The 27,601-nt window shown below is 30.4% G+C and overlaps 1 protein-coding gene across 1 annotated transcript in view; it reads left to right on the top strand.

The window, feature by feature from the left end:
- Nucleotides 1–27,601, top strand: part of LOC117183123 (probable nuclear hormone receptor HR3) — a 197,429-nt gene that overhangs the window by 51,137 nt on the left and 118,691 nt on the right. The window lies entirely within an intron of this gene.

Here is a 27,601-nt window from a genome sequence, read left to right as displayed (position 1 = left end):
GTTTTTTTGGAAATTCGTCTTTTTTATATTAAATTACTCTTTTCGTTAAAAAATTCATCGTTTTTAGTGGAAAATTCTATTTTTTGCTTAAAAATTCATGTTTTTAAGTTAAAAATTTAACAACTACGTTTTAAAGTTGAACTTATTTCTTAAAAATGGATTTTTTGGTTGAGGATTCAAAATTTTAGTTTAAAATTTCATCTCTTTGTTTGGAAATTGAACTGTTTTATTAAAAATTTCCTTTTTTTTATTGAAAAATTATTTTGGCCATTGAAAATTGACCTGTTCCATTTTTCGTTGAAAATGTTTTTTTTTTCAAGTATAAAATACACTTTTTGTTGAAATTCAACTATTCTGTTCAAAATGCGGTTGGTTTTTTTGTTGTTATTGAAAATTAATTTAGTTTACTTAAAAGTTTAACTTTTGGGTTGAGAGTTTTCGCACTTTGTTGGAGTCTTTTTTTGTCTGAAATTAACTTTTTTATCTAAATTTCACCATTTTTATTTGATAATGCAAGTGTTTTGTGTAAAAAATTCCTCGTGTAAAAAAAACTATCTGATAGAAAATTCGTTTTTTTATAACTTAAAATTCTATTTTTTTTAAATAAGAGTTTAGTGGGGTCATAGCCAAATTTACGGTTGTCAAAGGAGCGGGGGGTGGGGGGGGGGTCAAAAATTGCCAAAAATTGGAAACGAAGTTTATAACTGATTCCGTAGGAGTATTCGGAAGTTATATAAGTTACAGGCAATTGGTTGTAGTCTGAATTGAGAAACTTGAGTGCGTTGTCCAAATTTATTCTGAATTCAAATTCTTGAATTTTAACACCAATATTTATTACAGAAGCTTTTGATTGAATATTGTATTCACATTAATTTCATGTAAAAGAAATTGTTCCCCTATTCTTTTAACAAATCATCCCATTTCTTCTTTTTTAAGAGAATTTTCAACTACAGTCCTCAACGTGTGGAGTCAAGGGGTAGGGGGGGGGGGAAATAGCCATAAATTGGTAACGTAGTTTATGGATATCCCCATAGATTGAATATTGAGTCAAAAAGCGTTCTTTTTGGAAGGTTCGAACATCCCTAGGTCTGGACTGTGTCGTGTGGGACACTCTGGACAACTGATAGAACCGAATAAAATTTGTGTGGCAATATGATGGGGAGCATAATGCAAGCTTAGGAAGCGAGGAGTGCAGAAACATGCTAGCGCTTCTGTCGGCCGAATAACGGACCGGTTCAGGGTACCGCTAGCACCAGCTCCGGTACCGGACCGTTAACTCCTGTACCACGTGGTGTCTCACAATCTCCTATCCACCTTCTCCGTCGATCAGAATCTCCGCATCCTCGTAAATGGGGGTTTGGAAAATAATGATGCAATTTTTACAAAGCATTATACGCGGCTCCTCACACAGTGCGAGTCATAGAGCTCTCCTCAGCCCCTATCGGTATTTAATTGACCCTCAACTCAACGGTGAACGCCGCGTCGAGTCCAGAAGAAGCGTAGCCATTACCTAGTGCGAGTTGCGGTAAAGAGGAGACAATTTAATAATATCGCATGCACGCGACTTTCATATATAGAGAGAATGACTATGTATGCGGAATTGTGTATTCACATCCATTTCTGGATGCGTGGGAACACTGGCAGCTTCGGATTATGCAACCACGCTTCTTTTCCAGTATTTTGTGAACAATGGGAAAAATTTGGGAAATTTACCACACTATTTTTTGGGGGAAAATCTCCATTTTATGTTGAAAAATATTTTATGTGTGTATAGCTTACTGTCTACCCATCATACAAACATTCTCAACTATGAGGGTTGGTGTCCAATGGACAGCTACCAATGAACAGCAGCAAGACATTTTTTCTGAGTGTATGCAAACTTACGCTCTCTACTTGTTGATTGGTCACTGTCCAATTAACAATAGACAGCAATAAAAACTTTTTTCAGTGTGTTTTTACAAAGCTTATGCTCTCTACTTGTAATTAGTCACTGTCCAACTAATAAGTAGAGAGGAAAGTGAAATCTACTATACATTCTTAAATAAGGGTTGCTGTTCAATGAGAGCAACCAATAGACAGCAACAAAAACTTTTTTTCTACGTGCATGGAAAGCATAAATTCCCATCGAAAAACCCATATACATCCCCGACTAAGGGTTACTGACCAATGGACAGCTATAAATGGGCAGCTAATCAGTTTGGACAGCTACCAATGGAGAGCAACAAGAAATCTTTTTTCTGTTTGTAAAGCTTATTTTCTCTGTTTGTTAATTGGTCCTTGTCCAATTAAAAATTAAAGAGCGTTAACTTGAGCTACTATACATTCGCAACTAAGGTTTTCTGTCAAATGGAAAACAACCATTAAATAGCAATACAAATTTTTTTTTGAGTGTTTGTAAAGCTTATTTTCTCTACTTGTTAATTCGTCACTGTCCAATTAAAAAGTAGAGTAAACGTAAGCTGCAATACATTCATAACTATGGTTTGTTTTCAATGAATAGGAACCACTGGGTAGCAACAAGAAATATTTTTTCTGAGTATTTGAAAAGCTTATATTCTCTACTTCTAATTAGTCACAGTCCAACTAACAAGTAGAGAAGTAAGCGTAAGCTATTAAGCATTCGCAAGTAAGGTTTTTTGTACAATGGATATCGAAAAATAAACAGCAAGAAGAAATCTTTTTTTAAGTATTTGGAAAGCTTATTTTCTCTGTTTCTTAATTGGTCACTGTCCAATTAAAAACCAAAGAGCGTTAGCCCAAGCTACTATACATTCGCAACTAAAGATTGCGGTCCAACGGATAACAACCAATAAACAGCAACAAGAAGTTTTTTATGAGTGTTTGTAAATATCATTGTCTATAATTGTTAATTCATCACTGTCCAAATAAAATGTAAAGTAAACGAAAGCTACTATACATTCATAACTAAGGATTGATGCCCAATGAATAGCAACCAATGGACAGCAACAAGAAATATTTTTTCTCAGTGTTTGTAAAGCCTATTTTCTCTATTTGTTAATTATTCATAATCCAACTAACAATTAGAGAGAAAAGCGTAAGCTATCAAGTATTCGCAACTAAGGTTTGTTGTGCAATGGACAACAAACAATAGGCAACAATCGGACATTTCTCTGAGTGTATATAAAGCTTACTTTCTCTGTTTGTTCATTGGTCATTTTCCAACTAAAAACAAAAAAGCTTTAGCTTAAGCTTCTATAGCTTTACAATTAAGAGTTTTTGTCCAATGAACAACAACCAATAAACAGCAATAAGATATTTTTTCTGAGTGTCTGTAAAGCTTATTTTCTCTATTTATTAATTGGTCATCGTCCAATTAAAGGGTAGAGTGAATGTAACCTACTATACATTCATAACTAAGGGTTGCTGTCCAATGAATAGCAACCAATAAACAACAAGACATTTATTTTAGTGTTTTTAAAGCTTATTTGCTTCACTTGTTAAGTGGTCACTGTCCAATTAAAAGGTAGAGTAAAGGTCATCCACTATACTTTCATACCTAAGGGTTGCTGTCCAATGAATAGCAACCAATAAACAAGAAGACATTTCTTTTGAGTTTTTCTAAAGCTTATTTTATCTATTTTTTAATTGGTCACTGTCCAATGAAAAACTAAAGAGCCTTAGCTCAAGCTACTATACATTCGCAACTAAGGATTGCTGTCCAATGGACAACAACCAATAACACGAAATTTTTTTTCTTAATCTTTCTAAAGCTTATTTTCTCTATTTCTTAAGCGGTCACTGCCCGAATAAATAATGGAGAGTGTTGGCTTAAGCTGCTACACATTTGCAACTAAGGATTGTTGATCAACGGACAACAACCGAAAAACAAATATAAGAAATTTTTTTTTAAAAATATACAAAGGTTACGTCCTTTTCCTGTTAATTGGTCACTATTCAATTAGCAATTAGTGAGCATAAGCGTAAGCTACTATAGATTCTAAGGTTTTCGAATGAATAGTATACTTTCTAACGCGCTTAGGAGATTAAATAGAGAAAAGCATGTCCAACATTGAAGCCCTGTTTCAGCCTCGATCGAGATTTCTTTAAATTCTAAAATCTAAAGCTATTCTCGAAATCCGAATTAATGATAATATCATTAATTCAATTATTAGCATCATATTGTACTGATACATTTGTTACTCCCAAAAATATTTACTGGTTGCTTGCATTCCAGTTAAAAGTCCCGAAAGGATTTTTGACACAGATTAATAAAAAAATGAATTCTTACTGTTTTTAATGAGGTTTTTTCAAAATTTCTAAAAATTTTGGTCAGAGGTGAACTTGAAACATTGAGAGAAGTTACTAAATCCCACATCTTCAATTAAATCAAGCAATTTTTGGTAACAAAATCTGTAAATTCTTTTTTTCTTCATTTTTCTTTAAAAATGATGATTCTATCAAAGGAACCCCTAGGCCAAGTATTAATAATTAAAATTAATAATCAACATTTTTTGAGAAACAAACATTTCAAGGAAACAGATAAATTTGTAAACAAGAATAAATTATCAGTCTAGAAACAAGAAATTCAACCAAACTTTTGAATTTTACAACCAAAAAGATAAATTTTCTGCAATGCAGTTAAATTATTAATACGAAAGTTTAGTTTTAATTAAATAGTTGAATTATTATTAAAAAATTAATTTAATTATAAATAAAAAGAAATGGAATTAATTTGAACAAATGGAATTTCCACAAAATATTGAGCTCAATCCTTAACCAAAAATTCTGTTTAGGCAAGAAAGGGAAAAATTAAACTGAATAGTTTTTTTTACAAATGAGATTAATTTCTGTCAAAAAGGCCGAATTTTCCAACAAAGAAACTAATTTTATATAAAATAGTTACATTTTTAACCAAGCAACTGAATCTTTTAATTCAAACAGATCAATTTTCTACAAAAGAGTTTAATTTTCGTCCCGAAAAAGATCAATTTTCAACCAAAAATGAAACAGTTGAAGTTTCTGTTGAAAAAAATTAAGGATCAGCCACAAAAAAAGAATTTTCAACCAAAAATTAATTTTTTTTAAATAGTTGAATTTTCTACCAAAGAAGGTTAATTATCATAATAGAAAAACTAATTGTTGACCATATTATGATTATAATTGTTGAATTTAAAAAAAATCATTTAAATTTTCAACCAAAGAACACAATTTTTGACCAAAAGAGATCAATTCTTCACCAAAAATATAACAGGAAACTTTACAACAACAAGAAAAAGAAATTCAATTTTCAACTAAAGAATAAAATTTTTGATTAAAGAGGATCATTTCTCACCCATAAATAAAATAATAGACTTTGCAACCAAAAAAAGAGTGAATTACATTTTCAACCAAAGAATATAATTTTTCTCTAAAAAAGATTAATTCTCAATGAAAAATGTAATAGCAGATTTTAAAAAAAAATTAAATAAAGTTTCATCCAAAGAATAAAATATTGTTGACCAATTCTCAGCCAAAAATATAACAGGAGACTTTGCAACAAAAAAAAAAGAAAATTACTCAAATTTTCCACCAAGAAATGAAATTTTTGGTAAACAAATTAAATGACAACCAAACATTTAATAATAGACTTTTCAACCAAAGGGAATGAACTTTTATCAGAAAATAGTTGGATTTTCTTGTTGGGTTCTATTAATTCCGTTTGCATTGAAGCGAAAACACGAGAAAAAGTGAGGAAAGAGGAGAATAGGGGAAAATTCGAAAAATAATTTTTTTATTAAAAATTCAACGACTTAATTAAAATTTGAACTACAGGGGAAAAAATTCATCTAATTTTTTGAAAATGCAATCCAAATGAAAAAAATAGGGGATGCGTGATAAAAAAATAGTTTTTTTTCAGGCCACCCTATTGTTAAGACGCGACCTGCCGGTACATTGCGTGCAGTAGGCCAAGGGTTCGATGGCCCGCAGCCTTGCAAGGCCGACTGGCAACTGTAGTTGTTTCTAAAAAATAAGGTAGATGGCGCTCAAACCGACGACGAGAGCAGAAATCTGTCGTCTGACAAGAGAGCTCTGTTTTACCGACGGGAAATAGGATTCCTACATTATCGACTCTGCTGACTCATAGCAGCTCAGTGACAGAAACATGATTGCGTTATGCCAATTACAAATGTCGTAACGAGACATCGACTTTTCGCTCGGAGACCTTGCGAAATAGAAGTTTATTTCTCATTTGCGACGAGGCGAAGAAGAATAAAACAGACATTTTCCATACAACATTTGAATTTTTAATTGAAAAGGAAATTGTTTTTAACAAAACAATTACATTTTAAAAAATTTACTAAATTGCTATCAAAGCAGTTGATCTTTTAACAAAATAAATAAAATTTTCAAACTAGAAAGATAATTTTTCATCAAAACAGTTTTTAAAAAATAATTAAGTTTTTTAAAAAAATACAGTTAATTTTTACCAAAAATAAAGAAATTTTTAACATAATAGTTGAATTTTGAATCCAAAAGGAAAAAAAGTTTCAACGCAGTTATAAAAATAATAATTAAATTTTCAACAAAGTAGTTGAATTTTTTTAAAATTGTACAAATTTCTGACAAAGTAGTTAAATCTTTCAAGCCAGAAAGACGAATTTTTTAGAACACAGTTGAATTTTTAACCCAAAACGTCAAATTTTCAACAAAACAGTTAAAGTAAGAAATAATTAATTTTCAACTAAGCAGCTGAACTTTTAACAAATTAAAGAAAATTTTAATAAAAATGTTGATTATTAAATCCCAGTTGGACAAATTTTCAAACAAACAGTTAAATTTTCGAAAAATCAGTTTCATTTTTAACAAGATAAAGATATTTTAACAAAGTAGTTCATTTTCAAGCCCAAAAGACGAATTTTTGTAGAAAACAGTTGAATGTTTAATCCAAAAGGACAAATTTTTAACAAATCAGATAAAAATAGAATTTTCAACAAAACAGGTGAATTTAAGAAAAAAGAAGTAAATTTCCAAAAAAAGTTTAATCTGCAAGCCGAAAAAACTAATTTAAAAAAACAGTTAAATATCAAAAAAAAAATTCCATTTTCAACAACGCAGTTGATTTAAAAAAAAATGATTTTTCAAGAAATCAGTTAACTTTTAACAAAATAAGGAAATTTTCCACAAAATAGTTAAATTTTTTAGATAAAAAGTCGAATAAAAAAACATTTAATTTTCAACAAAATAATTCCATTTTCAACAAAGCACTTGAATTTAAAAAGATGATTGCTTAAGAAATAAGTTAAATTTCTAAAAAAATAAGGAAATTTTCCAGAAAATAGTTTAATTTTCAAGCCGAAAATACGACTTTTTTACAAAACAGTGGGATTTTCAATCTAAATGGACATATTTTCAACAGAAGAGTTACACTTTAAAAAATAAGGAAAGTTTCAACAATATAGTTTAATTTTCAAGCCGAAAAAACTAAATTTTTAGATACAAATTTTTACGTACAAATTATCAACAAAACAATTGAATTAAAAAAAAGTTTCAACAAAATAGTTGAATTAACAACTGAAATTATGAATCTTCAACAAAACCAAATTTTATCAAAGCAGTTCAAATTTCAGCCAAGTAATTTAATTTCCAATCAAAAAGTCTTTAATGATCAAAAATATATAATAGTTAATATTTTAACAACAACAAAATTTGTTAATATAAACTTTTGCGTTTAATCCAATATACAGCATTCGTGACTGTTTCATTAATTAAAGAAAATAATAAATTTTATGATTTACAGACAAACATTGTTTAAATAAATTTCAAATATGTTAAACAAGAAATATATCATTTCTTCCGAACATTAATAACGTTTCACGATTTACAGGGGACCAATTGTTTAAACAAATAGTAATTGTTTACCAAATTTAAAATTAATTAAAAATACTTATATACTATTGATGAAAATTATTTCTAAAGAAAACACTAAATTTCAACAGGAATAAATTTGGACCACCCTGATGAAGAATCGTGTTACAATAAAAAAAAGTCTTATTTCAGTACCAAATCTGTCTTGTCTTAAAAAAGAAAAGAAAGTAGACAATTTCCTCTAAATTTAAGCTTCCATAAAATCTGAAAATTATTCGAAATGTTCTGAAATTCAACACCTGAATCAATTAGTTTTCAGCTGCAAGTCTAAATATAGGCTTAAATTAAAACCCCATATGAGGCTTAATATATGCACTATGCAGTCAATTACATATTCATATTGCTGGAATGCACACTCAGAAAAATTAATAGATAGTTTTAAAGAAAGCTTAAAATAAAACTAAGCATGTATTTCGAATTTCTTTTCCCAGGAATGTTCATTTTCTAAATTCAGACTTATTCAAAAAACTATTTTTTTCGAGAGTTTTTAGACTGATTTGCGAAAAAGTTGTGACTCTTTCCTCAAAAACACCATCAGCGTAGAGTAAACTGCGCCGTGCGCGAGTACTCCCATGCGGAGATTGCGCAATATTATGCATTACAAGGTCATAAACCGTATGGTCCATATTTTTTATTGCAAATGAAATGTGAAATGAAAGCTTAAATTTGTAAAATTTATAATATCACGAATCGATTTTTGGAATTATTGAAATGCGTTAACGGAAGTTTTGAATATCATTGACTACCACGTCTAGCTTTCATAACAGTGTGGCATTATTCTGTACGTCCAACGTTTCTGAAATGTATGGCTGTTACCGGAACGATTCTGATACTTCATTAGTGTTGAATGAGAATGCTGGAGGACGATTCACGATTCAATCTCGTGTTTTGAATGCAATATAATTCCGAGAGTCTGACATTAACCAACACATTCAGAAAAAAATGTATTTAATCGAAAAAGCTCTTTTCATAAATAGACATTGAAATTTGTTAGAATCAAACCAATTTTTTTATGAGCTATAATAGGATAGTCCAATTTTTTTAATTGTCAACCCCCCCCCCCCCCCCTCTCACAGATCTGTAAACTTCCCAAGAAAAAGAAACATGTATTATATCATTTTAAATTCAATTTTAAAATAAATAAAATTTTATATTTTCGGCCTTTTTTTCTTTTTCTGTTAATTCATTTTTACTCATTGTTTAAAAAAAAAAAATATTCTTGTTCCTTCATAATGTAACATTTCACAAATAGTTTAAATAATTTATTATCGTATACAAATGTCTCTTAAAAGAAATATAGAAAATTGCGGTTTTTCTAAATTCTTTAACTTTTCTTCGACACTTTAGTTAAAGAAATATGATAAAGTCAAAAAACATTTAAACCGTAATTGTTTATACGATTTTCTATGCTTTATTATTTATTTTTTTAGAACTGTGGGTTTGAAGATTTTTTCAAAAATTCGTCTCTTTCGGTTGAATTAAACTATTTTTTATTTAGAAATAAAATATTTTTTTGATTAAATATAAAATAGTAGATTTTTTTGTTGATGATTTAACTTTTTTGATTAAATCCGTTTTTATTTAGTTAAAAACTTCATCATTTTGTTTAGAGATTCTTTTTTTGTTGGTTTAAAATATCATCTTGTTTAATAAAAATGTATTCATTTTCCTTGGTGAAAAATGCAACTATTTGTTGAAAAATTAAACTATGTCGTTTAAAGATTAAACTAGTTTGTTAAAATTTTATTTAAAAAATTCACCTTTACTAGTACGCTTCACAGTTTTTCCCCTTTTTCTCATTTTACTCATTTTTCCACGTGAATTATATTTGAATTAATAAACTCCAATAAGAAAATACAACTTTTTTTATTATTTTACTTAACTATTTATTTTATTCATTATTTATTTAAATGGTTGAGATTTTTTTTCGATGTTACTATTAACTTCAAAATTTCACAATTTGGTAGAAAATTCAACTCTTTTGGATAAAATTAGTCTTTTTGGTTTTGGAAGCAAAACCACTTTGAGAAAAATTATTTATTTTTTTGTTTGGTTGAAAATTCATCGAATCTTGTTTAAAATTATACTCTTTTGCTAAAAATTCGTATTTTTAGTTTAATTAAACTATGATTGATTTTAAATAAAAATATTTATTGGTTGATATATTAACTAGTACATTTTTCGTTGATAAGTAATATTTTTGGTTGAATGTCGAACTTTTTGTTAAAAAATTATTTTTTTTTTTGTTAAAGATTTATCATTTTAGTTAAAAATGTAGCTCTTTGTTTGAAAATTTAACTACTTTGTTAAAAAAAACTTCGGTTTAAGATGTAACTCATTTTGTTTCAAATTGAACTGTTTTGTTGAAAATTCGTCTTTTTGATTTAAATAAACTGTGTTTGATTCATCATATTATTTAGAAATTTATCCCTTTAATAAAAAAGAAATATTTTATCTAAAATTCTATTCCTTTTGTTTCAAAATTAATTTTTCAAACTGGAAATTTACATATTCCCTTTTTGGTTGAAAATTAACTGTATTTGTTCAAAAGAAATTTAATCTTGTATGATTAAAAAATGTACTTTTCGATTAAAAATGCACCTGCTTTGGTTGGAATATCAACTAATATGTTTTTTGTAGAGAAAAAATATTTGTTGAATAAAAATTTTTTTTTTTTTTTTTGAAAATGTTACTATTTTGTTAAAAAATTCCTTTTTTTGCTCGAATATTTAATTAATTTTGTTTGATTTTTAACTTGGTTCTTGAAAAATTGTCCCTTTAGTTTAATTAAACTGTGTTTGATTTTAAATAAAAATCTTGATTAGTTTAAACATCAACTATTATATTTCTCACTGAGAATAAATATTTTTTAGTTAAAAATTAATTTTTTTACTGAAAAACTAACTGTTCCATTTCTGGTTGAAAATTATCTTTTCTTGACTAAAAAGTATAGAAATTAAAAGATAAAATAAACTTAAACATTCATCTGTTGTTGCAGAAATTTAAATTTTCATGATTAAAACGCAGTTATTTTTAATCTTTTCCAGTTAAAAATTGAAACTATTTTCTTGAAAATTCATTTTTTACGTTCGAGCGCAAATAACTTAAAAATAAAGAAAAAATATCATTGATACAAAAACCCATTTCTTGAAATCAAAATAAATTTCTTTGAATCGAAAAAAATCTTCTTTGCCTCGGAGGCAATGAATATTTTTCTTTAATTCAAAGAAATTATATTTCAATGAAAGAATCTTTTTTCCGAGCGCAGAGTGTGTTGGCTCGTGCTTAATTTAGAAAGTCCTGCGTCGTCGGTTTCTCGCGTTGCGCTTTTTATTTTATTTTTTCTTATTTTTTCTTTTCTTTTTTCTTCTTAACGATGGCCACGTCTTCTTTTCCCTCTTTTACATTATAATTATGCATCTCCAGAATCCTGTCTGTAGGAACGTAGGAACGTAGGAACGTAGGAACGGTTCTCTCGCCCATGCCCGATGGCCCATGCATACGAAGTGGAGTAATGATTTCATGAAGCGCTCGCTCGCTCGACTCAACTGACAATCAGTGTGCCGAAGCGAAACAGCGCCAGTTGCGTTGCGAGACAAGACTTCCCATTGCGACATCGCAGGCCGACAACAATCACTTCTTACGTTAGGCCGGTCTCCCAAACGACCGTAAGAAGATAATGGTGTTCAAGGCTCGAGTACCGCGTTCTCATGTATGAGTTGAATTGAGTACCTTGCCCGCCTGCCTGCCTGTCTGTCTGTCTGCCCCCACCCCCCAACCATCAGTCATTAGATATTGGCGAGTGCTGTCCAAAAAGACCAACCTCAAATTACAGAACAGAGATTAAAAAGAAAGGGCGTAAGAATATTCCAAGAAAATCTCCTTAAAAGGATAAACAGAAGGGAAACGATTTTGCAAATCCGCTGGAACGATCGGTTTTCCGAAATGATAACCCTCTGTAATCTTAGTAATACAGTATATAATCCTCTGTAAACCTAGGAATCCAGTATATAATCCAGTGTAAGTCTATAAGTAATCCAGTATAAATCGGTGTAAGTCTAATAGTCCAGTATAAACTGGAGTAAACATAGTAATCCAGTATAATCCGGTGTAATCCGGTCTAATCATAGTGATCCGGCGTAATTCTAATAATTCAGTGTGAACCTAGTAATCCAGTATAATTCGATGTTTTCCATCATAATTGGGTGTAATCCAGTATATTCCGGTGTTTTCCCGTATAATCGTGAGTAATCCAGTATAATCGGGTGTAATCATAGTAATCTGGGATAATTACATTAATCCAGTATAATCCATTATAACCTAGTGTAAATCTAGTTATCCAGGTAGACTGGTGTAAACCTAGAAATTCAGTATGATTCGGAATTTTTCAATATAATCGGGTATAATCCAGTAATATCCGGTGTAATCATAGAAATGGACGATAGTTCCAGTACTCCAGTATAATCCGCTTTAATCCGGTGTAATCATAGTGATCCGACGTAATTATAGTAATCCAGTGTGAACCTAGTAATCCGATATGATTCGGTGTTTTCCATCATAATTGGGTGTAATCCAGTATAATCCTGGGTTTTTCGAGTAATCCAGTATAATCCGGTGTTTTCCCGTATAATCGGGAGTAATCCAGTATAATCGGGTGTAATCATAGTAATCTGGGATAATTAGATTAATCCAGTGTAATCCATTATAATCTAGTGTAAGTCTAGTTATCCAGTATAAACTGGTGTAAACCTAGTAATCCAGCATGATTCGGCATTTTCCAATATAATCGGGTGTAATCCAGTAATATCTGGTGTCATAATAGTAATCGATGGTAGTTCCAGTAATCCAGTATAATCCGGTGTAATCTGGTGTAATCATAGTGATCCGACGTAATTCTAGTAATCCAGTGTGAACCTAGTAATACGATATGATTCGGTGTTTTCCATCATAATTGGGTGTAATCCAGTATAATCCGGTGTAATCAGAGTAATCCTGGGTTTTTCGAGGAATCCAATATAATCCGGTGTTTTCCCGTATAATCAGGAGTAATCCAGTATAATCAGATGTAATTGTAGTATTCTGAGATAATTACATTAATCCAGTATAAACTACTATAATCTAGTGTAACTCTAGTTATCCAGTATAAACAGGTGTAAATCTAGTAATCCAGTATGATTCGGAATTTTCTAATATAATCGGGTGTAATCCAGTAATATCCGGTGTAATCATAGTAATCGACGGTAGTTCCAGTAATCCAGTATAATGCGGTGTAAGTCTAGTAATCCAGTATGAACCGATGTAAACTAGTAATTCATAATAATTCATAATAATTCGGGGTATAATATATATATATAATATATATATATATAAATAATCCAGTATAATCCGGGATAATTCCAGTAATTCAGTATAAACTAGTGTAAAACTAGTAATATAGTATAATTTTGTGTAAGTCTAGTAATCTAGTCTGAATCGGTGTAAACCTAGTTATCCAGTATAATTCGGTGTTTTCCAGTGTAATTAGGTGTAATTTAGTATAATCGGGCGTAATCCAGTATAATCGAGTGTAATGAGAGTAATCCGGGGTAATACTACTAATCCATTACAATCCATTGTAAGTCTAGTAATCCAGATTAAACTAGTCTAAACCTAATAATCCATAATGATTCTATGTTTTCCAGTATAATCGGGTGTGATCCAGTATAATCCGGTGTAATCATAGTAATCCGGAGTAAATGTAGTAATTGTAATTACAGTCCACTAGTGGTGAACTTTTATAATTAAGCATAATCCACTTGCATTGTGGCAAAGTGTATTGCAATCCACTTGTTATCAGGTGTAATCCAGTAATCCACTATAATCGGGCATAATCAACTTGCAATTGGATGCAATCCCATTAATATAATCTGATGCAATCCATTTGTAATACGAGTTAGTTCGAAGAATACAGTGTAATACGGGTAATCCAATATTATCTAGAGTAATCTGCTTGTAATCGGTTATAATCTGAGTAATCCGCTATAATCCAGAGTAATCCACTTGTAATACGCGGTACTCCAGTAATCCAGTAAAGTTTGACCTAATCCACTTATGGTCAAGTTGTAAATCGAAAGAATCCAGTATAATACTGTATAAATAATATCCAATAAAAAAAATAAATACTATATAATCAGGCGTAATTCACTTAAAATGCGATGCATTTCACGACATTTAGAGTAATCCAAGTAATGCGGAGTAATTCACTTGTAATCTGGAGCAATCTGAGTATTCACGTTTAATCAAGAGTAATCAAGAGCAAGGGCAATTCAAATAGTTTGGAGCTATTTTGTTAAAAACATTTCTTTTCTTTTTTGAAAGTTAATTTTCTTAAATAAAAATTCAACTATGCCATTTTTAAATAAAAATTATTCTTTTTTGTTGAAAATTCAATTATTTGCTTAAAAATTCATATATTTTGTTAAAAATTCATTCTTTTAGTTAAAAATTAAACTTCTTAGTCGAAAATTTATATTTTTAGTTCAAAATTGAACAGTTTTGGTGAAAAATTAGACAATAATGTTGAAAATTGAACTAATTGCTTAAAAATTCATATGTTTTGTTAAAATTCGTTCTTTCAGTAGAAAATTAAACTTCTCGCTTGAAAATTTATATTTTTTTGGTAAAAATTGAACAGTTTTGGTGATAAAATTAACCATTTTGTTAAATATTCTTATTTTCGTTGGAAATTAATTTTTTAACTGAAAATTTCACTATTGCGTTTCTATTGTGAATTTTGTTTTTAATTGAAAATTTATGTATTTTGTTAAGATTTTTCGTTTTTGGTAAAAAAATTAATCTTTTCAGATGAAAATTCGTGTTTTTTATTGAAAATTCAACTACACTGAAAAAAAATTGTTAGTTGGGTCAACTATTTAGTTTGTAAGATATGGTACTGCTATTTTGTTACTTGGATGAAATTTGACCTTCTTTGTTAAAAATTTATCTTTTAGATGAAGATAAAGTTCATCTCTTTTGGTTAAATTTTTTTTTAATTCCACAATTTTCTTAAAAAATGTTTTTAATAAAAAATTTAACTATTTAATTTTTGGTGGAAAATTAATCTTCGTTACTTGAAAATCCAATTATTGCTTTGAACATTTATATTTTTAATTGAAAATTCAACTACTTTGTTGAAAATTGATGTAATTTCTTGAAATTTCATTTTTTGTGTGAAAATTAATATTTTTGTTTGAAATTTGAATTTAAAAAAAAAACTAGTTTTCAACCAAACAATTGAATTTTCTAACAAATTTTCAAATATTTTTGGGAACAAAAAATGAGATGTTTCGTCATTTCATTCGGAACTAAGTGAATCGCTGATATGGAATCAAAGCAGAAAGTGTATACGTTAGTTAAGTGCGCGGTTAGATAACAGAACGTGAATCATAATTTCTCGATGAAATTCCCTCGAAAATTCTAGAAGTTTTTTTAATTCGAATGAGTTGCAATTTTTACTAATTTGAATGAGTGACTGTATTCTAGCAAAGAATTAGTAATTTTACTAACAAATAAATTAGTTTTATTGATTAATCACTCAAAATAACTGATTCGTAGCTATAATTCAGGTACTGGTTAAAATCAGTAAAAATATCAACTGATTCGCATTTATAGAATCCCTTCCATAAAGCAGGGAAATACGGGGTTTCGCAATAAAAGTATCGATACCGACCACTTTGCCTTTATTATGACCAAGGTAAGTCGAACACTTTCGGACTAGACTTGAAACTGTTCTCGTTTCGAAATGAGTCCCATTGATCGATCACTCACAATTTATGGCTAATACGATTTTGAAATAAAATTTCATCTCGACCTTTCTAAAAAACATCTGTAATTTAAAAAAAGTTCATCTGGAAAAAATCTCATTTCAGTTTGGAAGGTATTTTGTGGCAGAAATATTTACCAACAAAATTAAAATTATAATGAAGTTGTAATTGTTAATGTAAAGTATTAAGTTCTGAACAAAATATTATTATGATAAAAGGAAATATTTTTAGCACATTGAGAAAAAATTGATATAAATTTACGTTTAAGGGGAATTTTGTGGTACGCGTAACTACTTTGTTACAATAAACTATTGTGGAACAAGCGAATATTCTTTGTACATTGTTCGAAATTTCAGTTTGAAAGATTTTTTTGGCAGAACCCAATATTTTTGCACAAGCAGATTTTGTTAACAGATTGATATAAATTTGTGTCCATTTGTGTTGTGAAAGAAAATATTGGTAGCATATTGATAGCATATTGATATCAATTTGAGTTTGAAAAATAATATGTGGCTCAAACAAGTATTGTGAAATAAAATAAACTATTTTGGAATAAAATCAACTATTGCGGTACACTATTGTCATACAAGAAAATATTATTAGCACATTGATATTGCAATTTGAGTTTGAAATGTATTTTGTGATGTAATTTGCATTTCAAAGTTATTTTTTTTCACCAGCAAATACTGTTAGCAACTTTAATGAAAATTTGCACTTGAAAGGTATACTGTATCACAGAAAACGATTGTTGTACAAGCAACATTTGTGCAACAAGAAATAATTATTAGCACATTGATATAAATTCGAGTAATATCAATTTGAAAGAGATGATCTGAAATATGAAAATATTTGGCTACAAACAATTATTGTGATGCAAGAAAATATTCAGATGAAAGCAAATATTGTTAGCACATTAATATTGCAATTTGAGTTTGATAGGTATTTTTGGCACAAACCAAATCTTTTCATACAAGCAAATATTGTTAGCACATTAATATTGCAATTTGGGTTTGAGAGGTATTTGGCGGCATAAGCAACTATTGTCATACACGTCAATATTGTTATCACATTGAGCCAGCGATTTGACTTTAAAAGTTGTTTTTTTGCACAAGCCAATACTGTCGGCACATTGATAAAAATTTGCACTTGAAAGGTATATTGCATCACAAGAAACTATTGTGGCACAAGCATCAATTATGCTACAAGAAAGCATTAGTAGCACATTGATATAAATTTGAGTAATATCAATTTGGAAGAGATGATCTAATACAAGCAAATATTTTGATACAAACAATTATTCTGATGCAAGAAAATATTGGGGTATAAGCAAATATTGTGATGACATTGATAACAATTCGAGTTTGAAAGATATTTTTTAGCACAGGCAACTATTGTGATACTAGCAACTATTTTGGTAAAAGCAACTATTATGTCGCAAGCAAATATTGTTAGCACATTGATATAGCAATTCGAGTTTAAAAGGTATTTGGCGGCACAGCCAACTATTGTCATACAAGCAAATATTGTTAGCACATTGATAGCAATTTAAGTTTCAAAGGTATTTTTCTGCAGCAGCAAATAATATGTTAGCAAATTAATAAAAATTTCCACTTGAAATGTATATTGTATCACAAGAAGATATTGTGGTTCAAGCAGCATTTGTGCTACAAGCAATCATTATTAGCACATTGATATAAATTTGAGTAATATGAATTCGAAAGAGCTCATCTGATACAAGCAAATATTTTGGTACAAACAATAAAATTATTGTGATGCAAAAATTATTGGGTTATAAACAAATATTGTTAGCACATTGATATAGAAATTTAATTTTGGAAGATATTTTGTAGCACAAGCAACTATTGTGGGACAATTAACTATTTTGGTACAAGCTACTATTCTGCAACAGTTATAGGTAATAAGCAAATATCGCAGGCACATTTATAGCAAAGAGTTTTTAATATACTAGTATGGACAAAATAAAAACTGCATCAAACGAAGTAACGAACCTCAGGGTCGGTGAGTGTAGCGCGAAACGCACCGTGCGAATGTAGGTCAGGATGGAAAGTACTACTTGGCGAGTTTATCCGTGCTTGGTAGTTAAGGACGAGTCATTATTATTGTTTATTCTTTCTTCTCACTTGACTCGAGCGGATCCAATAAAAATCATCAACCAAAGATCGTCCAAACACATTTGTTTCGTTTACTTTGCAGCTCGTAAGAGATTGTCCTGCTGCTATAAATGGTTATCATGTTCTTCACTTATTGCTACCTTCTGATAGGTGTTTTGTCGATAAAAGCTTGTACCGCAATGAGAAGACCCATACCTGGAGAGGTCATTTGGGGTCAAAATTATGTAAGGAATCGAATTTTTCCTGGACTTAAAATGTTGCGTAGTTTGACATACTTTATGTAGTCCGGATTGAAAAGCGTGTAGTCTTGTTTTATAAAATTCATCTAATATATTAAAAATTCAATATTTTTACCAATATTTTGGGCTGCAAAGCCTGTTATTGAAACAGCTGAAAGAATATTTTTTTTTTATAAATTCAGATTTTGAGTTATGGAAATACAGACACAATGACAATAACCTAATGAGCAACGTTGATAATAATAATTAAACCTTGATTGTTACTAATAATTTTTTATTTTTCTTTTGTTTCAGGTAAGTTAATCTTTCACTCAGACCTATTTGCTACACCCAGTCTATTCTATGTGGAAGTTGGCTAGGTAAGAATATTGAGTAATTATCGCCTGATGAAAATAATTTTCCCTATAGGATTTTCCCAAGTAGAAGATCGGCACTCCCCGCTGCGCTGGTGCAGTTGGAAACCGGATAAATGCGGGTATTAGAATACCGGTGTTATACCTGCTTGCACTCTAATAGTCTAATAGGGTCTACCAGTTATTATATATTCTAACAATCTCACATAAAGTTGAATGTCACTGAATCTTAATATCGTAACGATCATTATCACTAAGTCGTGATGTAGTATCGGTACGCAATCGTGTCCCGAGGTCTTGATCAGCAATATTCATACCCAGGATTAATAGCCATCTATCAACATGATCCTATATTTTCAATCATTATCCGTATCTATTTTGATCATCAAAAATTGCAAACAATCTTGGCGATCAAATCTTCAGTTTCAGGCAAACAGAAGGTTCAGGAATATGCTTCGTTACTTTGAAAGGTCTGTCCGGAAAGTATTCCGACCTTACTAACAACTGCTTCGTCACATTTTGTTCTATATCCTCCACGTCTTGAAATCGTTTTCCACTGGTCGTGTTTCACCAAAAATTTTCGAAAAAGCTGCGATGACTATTTCATCCCTAAATCTTGGCTCAAAATTTGCGAAACAAAATTTCTTAGAATCCCGAGGTCTTCCTCTGACTCTCTGACTGTTAAACGAGTTTCTAGAGTGGATTTAACCAAAAATGTATTGATCCAACCAAATCTTTTTCTGGTTGTACACGTGGCAAGTAAGAATAGCTGCGTAGCTTGTATGTAACGCCCATGTACTACTTTCTGAGCTGGAGTCGAAAAGACAGCAATTTCTTGACCTGCCCGAGGCGTCAAAGGATCGTGCTAGCTTTGAAAAGTACTCTGATAGAAATGAGGCATGTTCTGTCATTCTCCTTTCAAAGACTTCTACATACAACGCCTCCTCCTTATCATTTCTTTTGCATATAATATTCGGTGTGTTAGTTATGTCGGTATAAAAAAATAATCCTGAGGCATAGCCCACAGCTAAATAATGCTTGGTTAACTAAAACTGGCAAAGGGGAGCCATCTGTCAAGTTGTTACTTTCTATGCCTACGGCACCCAAAGATCGTTTCCGGTCTCGGCTGTCAGATTTACGCAATTTGCGAAAATGGCGAAAATCGTCAGTCAGCTTGGATATTTGCTTTTTTCATCTAAGAAAGATCAATTTTCAATCAGAAATTGAATAGTTCAATTTTTAGTTTGAAACATTGATTGTTGGACCAAAAACAAAAACACATGAATTTTCAACCATAAAGATAAATTTTGAACAAAGAAAAAAATTAGTTTTAACTTACAAAAATTAATTTTTAGGCAAGTAGTTCATCTTTCAACTGAGTAGTTGAATTTAAATAAAAAAAATTTTTGAAACAAGATTTGTTTTAAAAAAAAGACCAATTTGTAGTCAAAACATTATTTTTTAACTGAAAAAAAACAACCAAAAAATTAATTTAAACTATGTGGATCAACTTCAAACGAATATTGAAAAAAATAATAATTTTCTACAAAAAAAGAGAAATTTTTCTACAAAATACATGAATTTAAAAATAAAAAAATATAAGCTTTTCATAAACAAAATTTATCTTTAAAGATAATGTCACTTACATTTTTGAACAAGATATTTGAATATTCAACTAAAAACTATACATTTTTAATCAAAAATTGAATATTTAAGTTTTCAGTTAAAAAAAAAAAAAATTATAAAATAAAATGATTTAAATTGAAACAAAAGTTTTTAATCTTCCAATAAAATATGTATCCCTAATAAAAACTAAATTAATTTTTAACAAATTTCTTGAATTTTCAATCAAACAGTTGAATGCTTAACCAAAAAAGATCAATGTTCTATATCAAAACAATGCATTTCTAACAAAACAATTATTTTCATCAAAGTAGTTCAACTTTCGAACAAATAGTTCAATTTTCAACTGCAAAATTAGTTTTAAACCAAGACAAATAATTTTCTTCCATAAAAGACGAATTTTCAGAAAAACACATTAATAACCAACAATATATTTTTATTTTAACTGAAAATATAAGCTTTTAATAAATGAAATCATATTTAAAAAATGTAACATGAATTTTTTAATAAAAAAACTAAAAAAGTTGATATTTTCAATATTTTCAATCAAGAATGGAATATTCAAGTTTTCAGATAAAAAAAACACTACAAAAAAACCAGATTCCAAAACAAAATTATTTAATTCTAAACAAAAGTTTTTAATTTTCCACTAAAATATGTATTTTTAATAAAAAAAATTAATTTTCAACAAATTGCATCAATTTTCTACTAAGAAGTGGAATTTTCAACCAAAAAAGATCAATTTTCAATTTAAAAAATTAATATGTAACGAAAAAAATGATTTTTAACAAAATAATTCAACTTCCAACCAAATAAGCCAATTTTCAAAAACAAAATTAATTTTAAACCAAGAAAAATAATTTTCTTCAATAAAAGACGAATTTTCAACCACAAAAAAACCCATTAATAACCAACGATATACTTCAATTTCCAACTAAAAAAATATTTTTTCAATCAAAAATAAAATATTTGATTTTTTAGTTAAGAAAAAATCATTTTCAAGCAAAAATTTAAAAATACTGAGCAATGGAATGTTTATCCAAACAAGATAAATTTCTAGTTAAAATAGTTTTTTTCAATAACACCAAAAAACGTAATTTTCTACCAAGCAGATGAATTTTCAACTAATGTGATGAATCTCCGACCAAAGAAATGAATTTTTAATCAAATTTTTCAAGTTTCAAGTAAGTAATTGAATATTCAACCAACATATATTTTTAACCCAGCAATTGTAATGTTCAACAAAGTTTCATCCAAGTAGGATAATTTTTGGCAGTAATTATTTTTTAATCATTTTCAAGCTGATAATAAATGTTTTGCCTAAAAAAGATTAATTCTCAACCAAAAATTATAATATTGGACTGTTTAGCCAAAAAGAATTAATTTTCAACCAAAACCAGTTGAACTTTGTTATTGGACTTCGTTTTTAATAATCTCAAAATATTATCTCAGAAAAATGTTAATTTTTCTTATAAAATAAAGTTTATTTTCCGCTGCACACTTTTTGATTTTGGACTACACACCTTCAAATCCGAACAATTATCCAAAATATGCGTATCTCAAGAAAAATTCAAAAAACAAATAAAAATTTAACAACAAAAAAGAATCCACTGTCAGAAATTTTGCAAAAATTTTGTAAACTCTGTTTTCTCGACTGCAAGTTACAACATCCATTGTTTGAGTGTGCATCCACTAAAAGGGATGATTATCATCGTGGACAAAAAGGCTTGGAGGTGTAAGAGCCGAGTGAAGGAGAAGAAATAACAACTAAATTCAATGGCTTTGTCTTCCTCGAATTAACATAAGGCAGGCTTTCCTAAGAGAGGAAACGCTCTCCAGATAAGTACAACACGTGCAATGTACATCCGCGGATTGCATCCAGTTCCAACTGCAAAGCCAGGATCCATTCGAATGTCACTTTTTGGCTGAAAATTCAAATGTTCTGGTAAACTCTAAAGTTGTTGAAGTTGTTGCTAAAAGTGGCTGCAACACCTCCTCCTTCAGATTGAACTTTAAGTCGTCCCATGAATCGTCACCCTGAATTCATTGATGTTCATAAACCCAAACCGTACGGAAATCCCTTCATGGGTTGTATTTTAGATTCTTAAAAGTGAGAAGTAGCTTATTCAAACTGCAGATACGCCTTTCTGTGCAATAGACCAGAAAGAATGAGAGATTTGTGAGTGTGAGATCTAGTGGGGAAGCACGTTCTGCTAGGAAAACTTCTTGCGCAGGTTGCCCAACTGTCTGCACATAGATGTAGCGTTTCCGGCGTGCGGATAATCTCAGGCTCCTCAAAAATATATTGTAGAATTTCGGATATCAGTCTTTTATCAAATGGTCTTAACACACTGTCTTCAGGACTTGAATGAACTTTCTTTTTTAAATTTTGTTATTAAATTATCGCTCAAAGTCGCATGAGCTGCAGTGATCATTAGCAAATACAACAGGTTTCACCAATTTTCTGACAAACATTCTTCAAAATTCTCTGAAAGAGTGTGTCCAATTTTCAGGTCAGATAGTATTTTCTTGATGTCAGCTCAGGCTTTGTCATGAATCCGTTTATGGTTGTATTGGTTGCAGTCAATCAATTTATGGTGGGGAGAGAAAAAAACTTTACAGAGATCACATTCTGGCCCATGTCTGTTGATTAAGTGGTCTCTGTTTTCTGAGATGATTTCATTGTTCTGGGAAAAATCTTCTCGAATCAGATGCATCTTGGTATTGTTGGAGGATTTCCAATGCTCATTCCAGAGAATTTTGACGTCTTGGTTTATGCAGTTCTGACGTCTTTGTGATGTGCAGGAATCGACACATTAGGATCAAGCAATAGACATGCTGATGTGGCTAGAACGTCTGCTGTCTTGTTTTCTTCGATTCCAAAATAAAGCATCCAGATTGAGATAATTTTCTTTCCCCGATTTCTCAGGATCCAATATATTTTTTGAATTTCTTGCACTATGTGATCAAAGTTGTTGGTGTTTTTGATGGCCCTAATTGCAGAATAGCTTCGGTCTTGACATGCTATCCATGGTCGTACAAAACTTAATTTAATAACATTTTTATCATAATGTGTCATAGATTACTGATTAAGTAAATTAAAATTTTTTTAATCTCCAACAAAACCACCATTGGCACTTATAAATTTCATGTCTCTAGTATCCTGATGTTTCTTGCCTCTGGTTCTTTGACCTTTAAAAAATCTAGAAGATGTAGGAATAGAAATTTAGGATGTAGGAATAGCGTCAATGTTTCGGATGTCTGCTTAGCTTCTCAAAACATTAAAAAACGTTCTTCAAAATCTTTTAAATAAAGCATAACGATCGTGTCATATCTCATAGATTTTTGGTCGCTGAATCAAAATCCAAAAACAAAATTTCTATTTTCATTTGTAAACATCTTCAACAAATCAAAGCAAAAAAACCTCACGATATAGACATTTTCATAATCTAATCCATACCTTAAAATACCAGGTTTGAGCATAAACTAAAACCCTTTCCAACATCTCAATCACATCAGGAGTTTTTGTTTTCTGCAGTTTTCTACTTCTCTGGCCAAATAGTAAAAACAAATGCGAGCAATTCTAAAAATAATTCGGCTGCAGATGTTATGGGATTTAGGGAATCCACAGGATTGAGGGCATCAGGATTCTCTGTTATGTAAATGTCCAAAAAGGATGAACATGCGAGCAATAAAAAATTAAAATAAAATTTTAAAAAGTGAGTTGTTTATCAAATGAAGAGTGTATAGGTATTAGGTAGCAAATGAAAGGTGGATGCAGTTTAGGAAGAGGTCGTCTTGAAAGGCGGTGGAGACCTAGATTTCATTTTCGTTGATGAGTTTGGCGTAAGTCCAGCTCAACTAAATATATCTAGACCGTACCACTCATCTTCAGCAAAGGTACGACTACAAGTACACTTTACCCTAGACTCTAAACTCTAGAACTCTAGAGGCCTAGACCAATGAACGATGAATTTTCGTTTCACTGTTTGTCGACTTTCTCGTCAACTAAATGTTTAGTTACATCACACATAGCTGCCTGGAAATCTGCAAATACCGTAAATTGTGTGGATTCAAAGTGCAGTGCATGGAAAAACTTGAGAGTCAATATCCTGACTCTGCCAACTTATTACGAATGCTTTAAACATTTCCCAGAAATCTTTTTTGCCGTAGATTGGGACTGCAATGGGATTGCAATAACGCTGTATAACATATTCAAAAAAATTGTCCAGTTAAATTAAAAGAGCACTAAAAATGGAATCTAATTATTCGACGAAAGTGTTTTAAGTTTTTTTTTATTATTTAAAAATTGCAGTTTTTAAGTTTTTTGCGGGAACATGCACTATTCTGATTGGAACAGCGTCGGAAGTGAACATCATTCTGATTAGCGTAGTTGATTGTAGATTCAATATGGCCGCTAATGATTGGAGTAAACATAACCTATTTTCACGTTTATTATTTAAAACGTGTTTAAAAATTATGAAAAGAGGTCCAAAATTGTGTTCAAATTATGTGGAATTTCACTGAAACCGGTATTTGTAAAGTGGGGCAGTATAAATGAGCCAAAAGGCGACATGTGGATAGTCACAAATTTGTTCGTCAGCTGTCAGCTGGATACTTCGTTAGTCAATGGAAACCCTGCATAATATTATTCTGATTGGTTCAGCGTTTTAAATAAATTTTTTAATGTGCTCAGTTTTTTAGAATTGTACGCAGTATTTAAAAAGTAAATTATTTAAAATTCATGTGAGAGCCCATTTATATATTTTTTAGTACGTGTATTATCTTCCGGTACATTTTAGCGAATTTAAATGTTCTTCGAGTTATTTTTTCCAGATGACTGTACTCGAGTCATCATTTGAAGCAATTGCTTTTTTAATTGTTTATATGTACTGAGATCAGAGTATTAAAGTATTAGAGTATTATGAGCCCACGATAAAATATGCCAGATCAGACGACAATACTCGAGTTATTTTTTGAAGCATTTTCTTTTTTAATTGCTTACACGAACTGAGATTAGAGTATTAAAGTATTCGATTATTAGAGTATTAGAGTATTATAAGCCGACAAAAAAAGTGGCGTTAACGATAAAATATGTCAGAGGACAAAATGAACATTCGGTATATTTTCTCGAAAAACAATACTTGAGTCATTTTTTGAGGTGATTTCTTTTTTAATTTTTATACGACCTGAGATTAGAGCTTCAGAGTATTAAAATATTATTAGCTGGCAAAAAAGTCGCGCTGAGGATGAAATATCCCAGAAGAGAAAATGAAAATCTGGCATATTTAACCAGAAAACAATACTGGAGTCATTTCTTTAAGCTGTTCCTTTTTCAATTTTCTATGTGAGCTTGCATTAGAGTATAAGGATATCAGAGTAATATTAGCAGACAAAAAAGTGTCGCTGAGGATAAAATATACAAGAAGAGAAAATGAAAGTATGGAATATTTAACTGGATTAAAATACTCGAGTCATTTTTTTCAGCGATTACTTTCTCAATTGTATATATAAGCTGAGATTAGAGTATTAAGGAATTAGAGCATTAGAGTATTAATAGCCGACAACAAATTTATATTGCTGACAAAATATTCTAGAAGAGAATAAAAATCAGGCACATTACCTGAGTCATTTTTGAAGCTGTTTCTTTTTTAATTGTTTATATGAGCTGAGATAAGAGTATAAGAGGATTGGAGTATTATTAGCCGACAAAAAATGTCGTTGACGATCAAATAGGCCGGAAGAGAAAATGAAAATCTGGCATATTCTACCGGAAGACAATACTAGAGTCATTTTTTGAAGCTGTTCCTTTTTTAATTGTTTAAGTAAGCTGAGAACAGAGTATAAGAGTTTCAGAGTATTATTAGGCGACAAAACAAATGGCGTTGACGATCATATATGCCGGAAGATAAAATGAAAATCTGGCATATTTAGCCGGAAGACAGTACTCGAGACATTTTTCGAACCGATTCCTTTTTTAATGGTTAATATGTATTAATATTAGATTATTAAAGTATTAGATTATTATCAGCTGACGATAACATATTTCAGATCAGAAAATGAAAATACGGCATGTTTTGTCGGACGACAATACTCGAATTATTTGTGAAGCCATTTCTTTTCTAATTGTTTATATGAACTGAGATTAGAGTATTAGAGTATTGAATTATTAGAGTATTAGAGTATAATTAAAAATTCTATTTAACGTCCAATAATAAAGTTAATGCGAAGAATTCCTGAAAATAAAACCAAGAATCTAACTACCAAATTTGGACAACCACCATAAAGTGTTCCTATTTCAATCTAAAAAAAAAACAACTTTATTCTATTAAAAATAAAATAAAATCCTCTTTCCTTCTGGACAAAAATATAAAAGAAGAAGGCAAACATTAAATAAAAATCCAGCATATTTTGCCGGAAAACAATACTCGAGACATTTTTTGAGGTGATTCCTTTTTTAATTGTTTATACAAGCTAATATTAGAGGATTAGAGTATTAGAGTATTATCAGCCGACGATAAACTATCTCAGATCAAAAAATAAAATACCAGCATATTTAATCAGAAGACAATACTAAAGTTATTTTTTGAAGCAATTTCTTTTTTATTTGTTCACATGAGCTAAGATTAGAGTATTAGAGTATTATTTGCTGACAAGGAAGTGGCTTTGAGGATCAAATATACCAGAAGAGAAAATTAAAATCCTGCATATTAAGCCGGATGACAATACTCGAGATATTTTTTGAAACTGTTCCTTTTTTAATTGTTTATGTGACCTGTGATTAGAGTATCAAGGTATTATTAGTGGACAAAAAAGTGGTGTTGACGATCAAATATGACAGAAGAGACAATGAAAATCCGGCATATTTAGCCGGACGAGAAAACTCGAGTTATTTTTTTATGCAGTTTCTTTTTTATTTGTTTACATGAGCTGAGATTAGAGTATGCATCTATGTTGTATGAGCAGGTGCTCTCAATAATTATTTTCGAAAGTTGAATATAAGTGTGGCTGAAGGATCCGCAGTGAATCACTGCACCTCTCGATACGGGCAGCTGTATCTCGTTAAATCGTATCGTAAGCGTGATACGATTTCTCTGCTGCTTTTGCATTTACATTTAACGCAAGCGTTTATTCATTGCGTAGAGATTGCGCATCTTGTGCGGTATTTTAACCTGATTTTGGCTAAATTAAAACCTCGTTTCGCGACTAATATACTACCTGCTGCTGCTGCTGCTGGATAATAATTGACATGGGGCGAACACGGCAGGTGTTGAATATAATTCTTCACGCCTGTCTCGCAGAATCAGTCAAATTAATTGCACAATGCGCTTTCTACATTTTTCGACCAAGATTATTCAATTACATTTTGAATTCATTTCGACTTTCCAAAAACGCAGATGGCGTCCAATTGGATTTGGCAAATTGGTACTTATGAAGCCGGCTGCAAATCTGACTATAAATTATAAGAAGTTTTTTTTAAATAAGGAGATATTCATAAATTAAGTATCCCTCCCCTTCTGAAAATTGCCCCCTCCCCCTCGGAGAAATTAAGAAACAAAATTTATAATTTGAAAATTTGTATATGA

This window comes from Belonocnema kinseyi, chromosome 2 (genome assembly GCF_010883055.1).
Source record: "Belonocnema kinseyi isolate 2016_QV_RU_SX_M_011 chromosome 2, B_treatae_v1, whole genome shotgun sequence".
In the NCBI taxonomy this organism is placed as follows: Eukaryota; Metazoa; Arthropoda; class Insecta; order Hymenoptera; family Cynipidae; genus Belonocnema; species Belonocnema kinseyi.
This window is presented reverse-complemented; position numbering and strand designations above follow the sequence as displayed.